This window comes from Triturus cristatus, chromosome 7 (assembly GCF_964204655.1).
Source record: "Triturus cristatus chromosome 7, aTriCri1.1, whole genome shotgun sequence".
Classification (NCBI taxonomy): Eukaryota; Metazoa; Chordata; class Amphibia; order Caudata; family Salamandridae; genus Triturus; species Triturus cristatus.
In genome coordinates, this window is record NC_140590.1 from 29,449,913 (window position 1) to 29,462,639 (window position 12,727).

The window sequence follows — 12,727 nt, forward strand, 5'->3', positions numbered from 1 at the left end:
CTCTACCAGTCCCACTCCCCAAGCAAGTCCCCACCTGTATAACACCGCCCCCCGGCACACTTCGCGACGCTCGCGCTCAAGATACTGAGGCCTCAGAGCCCCGCATTTCTTCCAGACCTCAGCCCCCACCCAGTGTGCACAGTCAGTCCGGCAAGCCCGTTGCCTCCCATATTTGCCTCCTGTGAGTCAAATGGTGCCATGGACCCATGGGCTCCAACTGATCAATAAGGACCTCCAGGCCCCTGCCTACCCCCAAGGGCTTCGTGACCTGTTCGTTAGAAAAAGTCCCCCGAAAACCCACACCCCCTCCCTCCAGCTCCCCCCTCGTCTGATTACTTGCCCATCAACGTAAGTGCAGAGAAAATTCTCCTGCCTGCCTTCCCAGCTGTGGGTAGCGGCTGAATATTGCAACGAAGAAAGACCACCCCAAGTCGAGCTACGTTCGGGCTGACCTTAAACCTGTCTCCCACCGGTCCAGCCCAGCATACCCCCATCCATCTTATAATACCCTCAGCTGTCCCCGGGCCTCACCCTTCAACATGCTGCCCCATGCGTCCGAGACCGATATCCACAACTTGCGTCAATGGGCACCCCCAGCTCAAAAGTTACCCTCCAAGCATGGCAAATAGCCTCTAAACACGGCAAATAGGTACAAGCCACCGTTTGCTAGGATGCTTGATTCCGGTCCAGGGAAGACATGGCTTGGCAGTTCGGGCTGGACTGTTCCCATGAGGCACAGGGTCAAGACTGATTTGCATATGGCCATGTCTGAACTGGGGTGGCGTAGTGGGCAAAAGAACGATGGATTTAACCCAGATCTCTTGACTGGGGGAGAATGTCTGCATTGTCAGCATTCCGTCCATCATTTGTTTGTTGAACCGTTTGGTTACCAGCCTTCCGTTCACCTGATATCACCATCGGCCGTTCGAAACCCAAAAACCCTCTCCTTGCGTTGCCCCAAAGTTCCCCTCGTCTGACGTAATGCCGCCTCCTTGCTTGTATCACCACCGAACTCCCCCAGCTGACCAGCTGTGCGTCATTTGGGCCCTGGTTTCCCCAGGCCCCCAGCATTGTCCCAACCTTACTGAAGGAAATACCATTGCATACACTTATAAAGGAGCACCCGGTGACAACCAGGGCGTGAACACCATCGTCCTCAAAGTGCGACTCCAAAACTGTAAACCCCCCCATTCATTTACCTGAGTGTCCGTCCGGGACCTCCTCTTCCAGACCGAAGCTGCCATCCCCCTTGGAGCTCCTTGCCCCCGCTCCGTCTTAGGCCGCACTCGCCTGAAACAATCAACAAAATGGACTGGTTACCTGAACTCCCCCCCCCCGCACCCCCTGGGCAACCCCCCCACTCCCAGGCCCCATCAGACATCCTCCTATCACACTGTATCCGGCACGCACACCGTCACTTTCTTCCATCCTCACCCCCAACACCATCCATACCACCCTTCACACAGCACGTACTCAGAATGTGGTAGGATTCACAAGGTTGTATTGCTCAATGCGCGAATCCCTCGAAGGAGGGCAGGCCGCCGCGGACCCCCCTACTGCTTCTGGCCAGCGTCTCGGGGCCGTTGTGCGCCCCGCTGGCATCACCCCTTATCTGCCGGCCTTCTTCGCCGGACCTGGATCCCCCCCACCCACTCGGTCGCGAAACTAAGTGGGTCCCCAGCACCACTGGGCCTCGTGCCGTGCTGGCAGTCCCTCACCCGGACTCTGCTGACCCCAGCCACCACTGCTGCAGCTCCCTGGCTCCCCCTATGCCCACCCCCTACACCTCTTACCCTCGCAGCAGCACCTACGCAAAGCCCTGCTTTGCTACTCCTACTCTGCCACCTGCACCAGCCCCCCCCCAAAAACTGTGCCGGACCCCGCCTAGCTGAGGGTAAAGCCGCTGGGGTGGGCCCGCTGTCCGCTACCATGAGCGGCTCCACAAATGCTGGGGTAAACCGTAATCCACTGCCCACGCCGATCCCCAACCCCAACCACGTCCCTCCGAAACCCACGTGGGCCATGTGCAAAGCCCGTGTTGCATATGTATACAGCGCGACTCGACCATAAGGTATTGGAGCGCTTCCCATCGCACCTTATCTTTATTGCACCTTCCGGCACTGGGAGATTAAGATGATTTGCCCAGAAGCACAGGGCGTGAGCGCGACCACGAGGCTCGACCCTGAATGCCTAACCAGAGGCGGCAGAGCAACAGACCGTCGGAAAACCAGCTCCCCACTCTGGGAAGCAGCAAGAGGAGGGGTCCCCGTCTATGCCCCACAAACCCCGTTGCACACCCCGCACGAAGAAACCGGGGTGCTCCCACCACACCGGGCGACTGTTCTGTCTGTCTGTGTCCCTCTGCGGACACCGTAGTGGTAATTGCAGCCACTTCGTTCTTTACAGCGACACACGCACACCCCGCCTTCCTCCGCCGCAGACCCGCCCTGGGCCGCCCGACAAGATCGCGCCGCCGTGAATGCCATCCCTGCGCCCGCCCCCCCTCCCGCCTGACCCATGCCAGCACGCTCGCGCAAACAGCCGCGCCCGCATGCAGAGCCCCCCCCCAGGCCCCGTGCATCCCGGACAACCGTGATATGGCCGCCCCCCCGCCCCCTACCTGAATCGGTGGTCGAATCCGCCAGCCAGCGCACGGACTCCACCCTCCAGCGCACGCGAGGCCATCCCGGCCCACACACCTGACGAGACCGCCCCAGGGCGTAGGATATCCACCCGGCCGGCCCATCCAAGCCGCATGCTGCTCAAACGTCCGCCGCATCGATGACACCAATGCCGTCCAGCCCGCTGTGGCAAATTCCCTTTCCCTACTCTGACTACCAGTGCCAGCCCCCCGCCGATTGACCAATCGGCAGATGGCCTAAAACTCTATGCCCTATCCGCTACAAACTTTTTTCTCCCTCCCGGTGGTGCTCAGGTGTCAGGAAGAGGCCGGATACTCCTCTCCTGACACCTATATACCCTCCCAACTCCCGCCCCTCTCCTTCCTATGATCCCACCCCCACCATGTCCTTCCGGTCGTTGCGCGAATACCCCGGGGAAAGACTGGTCTGCGACCTTTGCTTCCCCCGGGGCCCGCAATGCGCGTAATTGGACGCAGCGAACGGGACAGCCCGCCATGGAGTTAAGTGCCCTGACCCCTTAGCACCCTCCCGCCCTAAACGCAGATGGCTGCCAGATAAGCGCGGGGGCGGGACGTGAGAGGGGCTTAGCACTGGCGGGAAAAATATCGTTCAAAGTCTGCGCCGACAGTATGAAAACCGAGGGGGGCCCTGGGACAGCTGGGGAGACCACCGGGCCCAGGGCCGTGTCACGAGAGGTTTACTGGATGTAACAGGACATGGGGGTACTTCTTACACACGTGCATAGCAGTCATGTTTTGGGGGAAATAATTCAACACCACATTGGGAAGAAAATGTAAATATGATGTTAGCATCAGTTCCCTGCTTCCTTATCTATCACGGCCTCCCCAGAAGTGATCGAAGAACGAGCACTGGTTCGCTCGTGAAAGAGCCCGTGATTGAAAGTACACTCACATCTGCATCAGTGCAATGCACAAGCATAGTAAAAATACATTTCATGGCTTAGAATCTGAGTGTGAAAAAAGCACACACAGTGGACTGGAGTCAACGCGCAGGTTTTGTCTGCAGCTCTTCGTCCACTTTAGTGGTGCCTGGAGCAGTTTCACAAGAGGCCGCTAAGGTTATGAATTCTATGTCAGGACCGGAGGCTCCGATTATGCTTCTGTTGGAAGGCGGACCCCGAGGAGTCGGCGAGACCACCAAGGGGGGCCCTCACACTGTATGAAGTAGCCGAGCGCTGCCGAGAAGTCTCCTGAGAGATCCTTCCCCTATCACGTACTAGCACAGTAACACCACCACACCGGACTCAAGGGGGTTGTCTCAAGACAAGCAATTCTTTATCATCAATAAAAGGTTACGAGCTCAATATTTACACGAAGGGATCGAGGGATCCACAAGAAGTCTCAATGTCTCTTTGTAAGGGTAGGGGTAGCGGGACAGTCTTTGGCAGGAATGTGGTACGAGGGTACCTGGGGCCCAGTTCTTATCCTCACGCTGGAGGACCTCCGATCTCGGAGGGGTCGAGCCGCGACGGCGTCAGCAGGGCTCTGGCGTACAGTTCGTGGAGAGCCGCGATTCAATCAGCAGGGGCTCTCAAGATGGTCTCTGTTCAGCTCGAGCCGCGACGTCGTCAGCAGGGCTCCGAGGAAGGTTCCAGCGAGGTTGGGCCGCGACAGCGTCAGCAGGGCTCCGATGTTCCAGGTGGCTTTAAAGGGTTCACAAGAGGGAGCCGCGACGCAGTCAGCAGGGCTCGTGATGGCTTCGGCAAGAGTTCGTCTCCGTAGGGTCAGCCGCGATTCGATCAGCAGGGCTCTCGACTCCGGGATACAACTGTCGATCTGTGGCGGGGTCACCCCAGATATAGGACTGGAGCCCTTTGATGTCCGGACCCAGGCGCCCGAGGGGGGCGGAGAGGCCGGGTGGAGGTGGCCAGACGCCCAGCAGGAGTGGCGCCAGGCCCGAGAGAGTTGCAGGCCGATCACACCTAGGGATGGGAGGACAGTTGGGGGTCCCATCGATACTGCCCTCCGCCGGGGGTGATGAATGGTCCCTGCGGCGCCCCCTGGCCAGTTCGTGGTGCCTGGATGTCGGGGCTTCGCTGGGGTCAAGGCCGGGCTGAGCAGGGACGCGCTGGCTGGTGCATAGTGTGACGTGGATGCCAACAAGATGGCGGAGCCACGAGGAGGATGCGACCGCGTGCAGCTCCGGGTGACGGGCCTTGGTGCAGTTCAGACGGGTGGCCCGTGAAGGCCGGGGCGGGGAACGGGCACAATCCATAGGGTTAGGGACCACGCCACGAGGCCAGGTCCAACAGGCGTCCCCCCCAGCCGAAGGCATGGAGAGTCACCCATCTCCTTGGGGATTCTCCTCGTCAAGGCGGAAGAAGCGGGACAGGCCGTCGGCGTTGGCGTGGTCATTGCCGGGCCGGTGTTCAACGTCAAAGTCCATCCCTTGTAGCGAGATGGACCATCGCAGCAGCTTGGGGTTCTCGCCCCGCATTCGCATTAACCATTGCAAGGGCCGGTGGTCGGTTTGGACCCGGAAGTGGGCGCCAAAGAGGTAGGGCCGGAGCTTCTTGAGGGCCCACACCACAGCGAAGGCCTCGCGCTCAATAGTGCTCCAGCGTTGCTCCCGGGGCAGTAGTCGCCGGCTGATGAAGGCCACTGGTCTGTCGAGCCCCCTTTCGTCAGTTTGGGAGAGGACGGCCCCGATCCCATACTCGGAGGCGTCCGTCTGTACCACGAACTCCTTCTGGTAGTCCGGGGCTTGCAGCACCGGAGCAGTACACATGGCCGTTTTGAGGGTGTCGAAGGCTGTTTGGCAGCGGGGCGTCCAGTGTACCTTCTTGGGCTGTTTCTTGGACGTTAACTCTGTGAGGGGGCCAACAATGCTCCCATAGTCCCGGATAAACCGCCGGTAGTATCCGGTGAGGCCCAGGAAGGCCCGGACAGCGGTCTGGGTAGTGGGGGGTTCCCAGGTCTGGATGGCATCTATCTTTGCTTGGAGGGGGGCCACCTGCCCGCTCCCCACTTGATGGCCCAGGTAGGTCACGGATCCGTGGCCGATTTGGCATTTGCTGGCCTTGATTGTGAGCCCGGCCCGCTGGAGGGCGGCCAGGACGGCCTCCAGGTGGAGGAGGTGCTCGGCCCAGTGGTTGCTGTACACGGCAATGTCGTCTAAGTAGGCCGCGCTGAAGGCCTCAAGCCCGGCCAAAACCTTGTTCACCAGTCTTTGGAAGGTGGCCGGGGCGTTCTTCATTCCGAAGGGCATCACCCGAAAGTGGTAATGCCCATCCGGAGTCGAAAAGGCGGATCTTTCTTGGGCACCGGGGGTGAGCTGGATTTGCCAGTACCCGGCGGTGAGGTCCAGCGTGCTCAAGTAGCGGGCGGCCCCTAGGCGGTCGATCAGTTCGTCGGCCCGGGGTATCGGGTGTGCGTCTGTCTTGGTTACTACATTCAGGGCTCGGTAGTCCACGCAGAATCGCAACTCCGGGGGGTGACCGGGAGCTGCGGCCTTGGGCACCAGGACGACAGGGCTGGCCCACGGGCTGTCGGAAGGCTCGATGACCCCCAGGGCCAGCATCTTCGCTACTTCGGCCTGGATGCAGGCCCGCACTCGGTCAGGCACCCGGTAGGCTCTGTGTCGTATGGGGGGGCTCTCCCCGGTGTCGACGTCGTGGACGCACCAGTGGGTCACCCCCGGGGTGAGAGAGAAGAGGGCGGCGTAGTCCCGCAGTAATCGCTGGCAGTCGTTGCGCTGCTCCAGGGTCAGGGACGAGGCGAGTTGGACCCCTTCGATCGATCCATCGTGACTGTTCGATTGCAAGAGGTCGGGCAAGGGCTCGGAGTCGTCCTCGCTCCCCTCGTCGGTCGCCAGCAGCAGGCTCAGTTCGGTCCGGGCGAAGTGGGGTTTTAGTCTGTTCGCATGTAGGACCCGGAGGGGGTTCCGGGGGGACTCCAGATCGACCAGGTAGGTGACGGGACTTTTCTTCTCCACCACCTTGAAGGGCCCGGTCCACTTGTCCTGGAGGGCGCCGGGTTCGACCGGGGCCATGACCCATACTTTCTGACCTGGCTCGAATTCTATGGTGGAGGTGTTTCGATCGTACCACCGCTTCATGTCCTCCTGGCTGGCCTCGAGGTTGGCTTCGGCCATGGCTCGGAACTTGCGGGTCTGGTTTCGGAGGGTCAGGAGGTATCGGTAGACGTCAGGAGGGGCGCCTTGGGGCTTCATCTCCCAGCCCTCCTTGACCAGGCTGACTGGTCCGCGGACCGGGTGCCCATACAATAGTTCAAACGGGCTGAACCCCAGGGACTTCTGCGGGACCTCCCGATAGGCAAACAGGAGGCAGGGCAGCAGGACGTCCCATTTCCGCCGGAGGGGTTCTTCCAGGCCCTGGATCATCCCTTTCAATGTTCGGTTGAACCGCTCAACCAGCCCGTTCCCCTGAGGGTGATATGGGGTCGTGAACTTGTATGTGACCCCGCATTGTTGCCACAGGGACCGCATGTACTTGGAGATAAAGTTCGTGCCACGGTCGCTCACCACTTCGCTGGGGAACCCCACTCGGGAGAAGATCCCCATCAAGGCCCGGCCTACCACAGGGGCCGTTATAGTTCTGAGCGGGACCGCCTCCGGGTACCTGGTGGCGTGGTCGACGAGGACTAGGATGAAGCGGTGGCCCAGGGCGGTTTGGGGGTCCAGGGGCCCCACAATGTCGATTCCGACTCGTTCAAACGGGGTGCTGACGGCGGGAAAGGGCTGGAGGGGGGCCTTGACCCGACCCCCCGTCTTTCCGCTGGCTTGGCAGGTCTGGCAGGACCGGCAGTGGTTGTCCACATCTCTCCGCATCCGAGGCCAGTAGAAGTGGGTCACCAGACGACTGTACGTTTTATCCTGCCCCAAGTGTCCGGCGAGGGGCACATCATGGGCCAGGTTGAGAAGGAACTCCCGGAAGCGGAGGGGGACCACCAACACGCGGCCGGCCCCGAGTTCTGCCACTTTCTGTTCACTGTACAACAGGCCCTCGGCCCAGTAGATCCAGTGGGTGCCGGTCTGGTCACCGTTGGCTTGCGCGGTCGCCTGCTGTCGGACCCCTTCGAGAGAGGGACAGGATTGTTGCTCTTGCTGGAACTGCTCTCGGGTGGGGCCCCCTTCATGTTGCCATTGCGTCAGTTCTGGTAGGGCGCTTGGAGAAGTCATCTCTTCAGGGGAGGATTCGCTGGGCCCGGGGCGGGGGTCCGCCGCCTCCTCGCTGCTGGCGGGAGGGGGTGTGAGCCCCTCGGGTTGGGCCGTCCTGGAGGTCGAGGAGGAGCGGGGGGCCTGGGCGGTCATGGACCGGGTGATGGCGCAGGCCCAATCAGCCAGTCCCAACATTCGGAGGTGCTCTCGTCGTTCTACTTGAGCCCAGGGGGAACTCTCCAAGTCGTTCCCCAGGAGGCAGTCGACCGGTGCGTCGTCGCGCACCGTCACCTTCAGCAGGCCCGTCACCCCTCCCCACTCGAAGGGGACCAGGGCCATCTGGCATAGGCTTTCACTGTTGTCGGCCGTCCGCACGGGGCACAGCACATTCGGCAGAATCTGTTCCGGGGTCACCAGGTGGCAGCGGACAGCGGTGATACTGGCGCCGGTGTCGCGGAGGGCTTCGGCCCGTTGTCCGTTGACCGTGACCTGCTGCCGGTACTTCTGGGTGTTGGTTGGGATGGGGGTGCAGGGTACCATCTCTCGGCTACCCAGGCAGACCAGGGACATGGCTGCCGGCTCCCACTCAGTGTCTCCTTGGTCGAGGGCCTCTTCTTCCTCCTCTCCCCCCAAGGCGGCGGCTGTCAGCTGCCGGGGCGGGGGCCCGCCGGCCCCGTTTCTTCGGTTCAGGGGGCAGGCCGGGTCGCTGGCAAAGTGTCCGGTTTGTTGGCAGCCATAGCAGGTCACGGGTGGCCGTGGTCCGGGTCGAGCCGGGCCCACCCTTCGCGCTAGGCTCGGGGAGAGATGGGGCTGCGGTGTCCCTCGAGGGGGGCTCCTGGGGGCCCCAGCGGGAGGGTCTCGGTTCCTGTTCGGCCCTCCCCCCCCACCGCGCTGGCGTGGGGGTCCGTTGGGGTTCCTCTGGTACTCCCCCATGGAGCTCCGGGGGACCCGGGAGTTGACCCATCGATCGGCCTCGACGGCAAGTTTTCGCGGGTCGGTCATTTTGCTGTCGAGGAGGTGCTGTCTCAGTTCCACGAAGCAATTATTGGAAAGGTGTTCCCAGACGATGAGGTCGACCAGTTGTCCGTAGGTGGTTACTTTGCTGCCCTTGATCCACCCTTCTAGGGCCCGACTGAAAAAGTCCACATATTCCACCCATGTGGTACCCGGGATTTTCTTGCAGTCTCGGAACCGCTGGCGGTACATCTCCGCTGTTAGCCCGTATCGGGTGAGCAGGGCCTCCTTCATGTGATCGTAGGAGGTCATCACCTCCTCCGGCAGCTGGAGCAGCGTGTCTCGACCCTCACTGAGGAACCGCCCCCACAGGCCCGCGCCCCAGTCTTTTCGGGGCACCCGATGGGAGGCCATGGCCACCTCGTAGGCCTTGAACCACTGTTGGATATCGTCATTCTTGTAATACTCCTTGACGACCTCCTTCGGGATATGCACCTTGGTCTCGGGGGGCGGTAGAGTGTCTCTAGTACTGGGGGTGTTGGTCCCTCCGTTCTTGGCCTTGATCTCGAGCTCCTTGAGACTGCGCTCGTGCTCAAGAGTTAGTTTCTTTTCCTCCAACTCCCGGTGTCGTCTCTTCTCTTCTATCTCTTCTTGAAGGCGTAGCTGCTCGAGGGCCAGTTTCTTTTCTGCCAGCTGGAGTTCGCCGTCCAGCCGCAGTCGGGCGAGCTCTAGTTCGTGGCTCCGGACCTTTTCCCGCTCTAGTATTTCTTCCTCGGAGAGGCCGGTTTCTAGGCTCTTTCTTCCTCCGGTTGCCGGGGTCAGTGCGGTTGCTGTGGTCTCCGTCAGGGGCAAGGGCCCTTCTTCCTGGGAGGGGCCTGCCCTAGCCTCCAACCATGCCCTCAGAGCTTTCTGCATCTCTTCCTTGGTACCGAGGCTGGTGGTTGCAATGCCTTTGTCTCTGCAGAACTGTTTTAATTCTTTGTGCGTATATTCTTCCAGCCGTTCGGGCTGGAACTCCGTTGTCGTGTTGTTTTCCTGGCTGCTCATGATGCTATTCGTTTTGGATGGGTAGCTAGTGGGTACTGGCTGGTACGTACTGCGTTCGGCTCGGATCCCGTCGCTGGCCACCAAATGTTGGAAGGCGGACCCCGAGGAGTCGGCGAGACCACCAAGGGGGGCCCTCACACTGTATGAAGTAGCCGAGCGCTGCCGAGAAGTCTCCTGAGAGATCCTTCCCCTATCACATACTAGCACAGTAACACCACCACACCGGACTCAAGGGGGTTGTCTCAAGACAAGCAATTCTTTATCATCAATAAAAGGTTACGAGCTCAATATTTACACGAAGGGATCGAGGGATCCACAAGAAGTCTCAATGTCTCTTTGTAAGGGTAGGGGTAGCGGGACAGTCTTTGGCAGGAATGTGGTACGAGGGTACCTGGGGCCCAGTTCTTATCCTCACGCTGGAGGACCTCCGATCTCGGAGGGGTCGAGCCGCGACTGCGTCAGCAGGGCTCTGGCGTACAGTTCGTGGAGAGCCGCGATTCAATCAGCAGGGGCTCTCAAGATGGTCTCTGTTCAGCTCGAGCCGCGACGTCGTCAGCAGGGCTCCGAGGAAGGTTCCAGCGAGGTTGGGCCGCGACAGCGTCAGCAGGGCTCCGATGTTCCAGGTGGCTTTAAAGGGTTCACAAGAGGGAGCCGCGACGCAGTCAGCAGGGCTCGTGATGGCTTCGGCAAGAGTTCGTCTCCGTAGGGTCAGCCGCGATTCGATCAGCAGGGCTCTCGACTCCGGGATACAACTGTCGATCTGTGGCGGGGTCACCCCAGATATAGGACTGGAGCCCTTTGATGTCCGGACCCAGGCGCCCGAGGGGGGCGGAGAGGCCGGGTGGAGGTGGCCAGACGCCCAGCAGGAGTGGCGCCAGGCCCGAGAGAGTTGCAGGCCGATCACACCTAGGGATGGGAGGACAGTTGGGGGTCCCATCGATACTGCCCTCCGCCGGGGGTGATGAATGGTCCCTGCGGCGCCCCCTGGCCAGTTCGTGGTGCCTGGATGTCGGGGCTTCGCTGGGGTCAAGGCCGGGCTGAGCAGGGACGCGCTGGCTGGTGCATAGTGTGACGTGGATGCCAACAAGATGGCGGAGCCACGAGGAGGATGCGACCGCGTGCAGCTCCGGGTGACGGGCCTTGGTGCAGTTCAGACGGGTGGCCCGTGAAGGCCGGGGCGGGGAACGGGCACAATCCATAGGGTTAGGGACCACGCCACGAGGCCAGGTCCAACAGCTTCTCATTTCTTCGCTTTTATTACCCAGCAGCCAATCAAAGCATTTATATATATAAAGAAACTACAAATCCCATGAGTCATCAGCGCTCATGATAACCATAGAGTATAACATATAAAAGTCTCAACTGAGGCAACTACTTCCTCTTTCTTTGCTGCTCCGCAGCCAGTTAAGTGCCACTTACATTATCTATTTGTATTGACTTCTGTGTGGTCGTTTGGTGTTTCTATTGTTGGATTGTACGCTGAATTGTGTTAAATCGTACCTGAGCTTGTTTAGCCCGATTGCACGTCCGCTGTGAGGAGCGCCTGTCAGCTCCTTCGGTAAGGGCAGCGTGGCGGCGACGTCCGGGCTTGCCTCGCGCTCTTCTTCGCGAGTCCCCTTTGCCTCGCAGTTCAGGTGCTGCACTTGCGGCTTCTTTTCCCCGTTCTGGGACTCGGAGCGCGGCGGCCTCCCCTGCCGGGCGCGACGCGCCTCGAAGTTCTATTCGGCTCCTGAGATGACCTTCCGAAAACTGCAGGTTGTGCAAAATTGTGCAGCACGTTCTCTGTTGAAAGTCCCGCGTACCCAGTCGGCTAGACCTGCCTTAAAAAGTCTCCACTGGTTGCCAGTGAGGCAGCGAGTGGCCTTTAAGGCACTGTGCCTGTCGCACCGCGCTTTCTGGAAAACTGGCCCAGCTATTAATAACGACCTTGTCACACCCTACCACCCTAACAGGAATCTTCGGTCTACAGAGGCGTTCCTTGCCGTCATTCCCAGAGTGAAGCGAGTCAGGTCGGGGGGTAGGCTGTTCTCTTTGAATGCCGCCAGGCTGTGGAATGCTCTGCCCCTCTCACTTCGCTCCAATCCAGATCTTTTCTCATTTCGTAAAAACCTGAAGACACTGCTGTTCGCTAAATCCTGCGTATCTTAGCTCCTTCATCTTTCACCTCTCTGATCAACTTAGCGCTTGGACGCCTGCGGGCAGCAATCGCGCTTAATAAATACTTTTACAATTACAATTACAATTATTGTGTGGAGAGGGAGTCAGGGGGCGAGGACTGCGCGTCGCTCGATCGCACAGTCCTCTTTTGTTTTTCACGGGCAGTAGCTCCCGCGCATGCGCGGCAGCCATTTTAAGCCATTTTGAATCAATTTCACCGGGAAGCCAGAGCGCTCCGTTTTAAAGCGGGAAAGGACACAAATTCAAATAGTTTTTGCCCGTTTCAGCCCCCACCTACGCCGGCTGTTTAGTGAAGGCAGTTGGCAGTATATTTGGTGCATAGGCATTGCTTAGAGAGGCTTTTGGCAAGCCCCTCCCTCCACTCATATCAATTACAGGCTTATTAAGTCTTGGCTAGCCTGGGGCAGTGCCTCTCCCTCTGACTGTCCAGCCTTGGACGTTGATTGAGGATTTATCCTCCCCTGTGCGCTTCACCTATAGCGTAGCTAATTCACTGGGCTTTATCATAGCGTACTATATTTACGAGGACGAGTATTATTATGAATCAGAACCTGCTGGTTCCTTAGAGCAGGACCTGGTAGAAGCTTTAGATGCTGGGGTCCAGAAGTCCGTCAATTCTGCTTTGGTAAGGGCTATCGCCCCATTGAAGAGACATCTGAATAAATATGCCTTGCAGCAGGGATGGATTCCCGCCACGCCCAACCCTCCTAAGCCTAAACCTAGCACGGCAAAAGTTATTAATCCACGTAAGGAGGATTTTGCAAAGT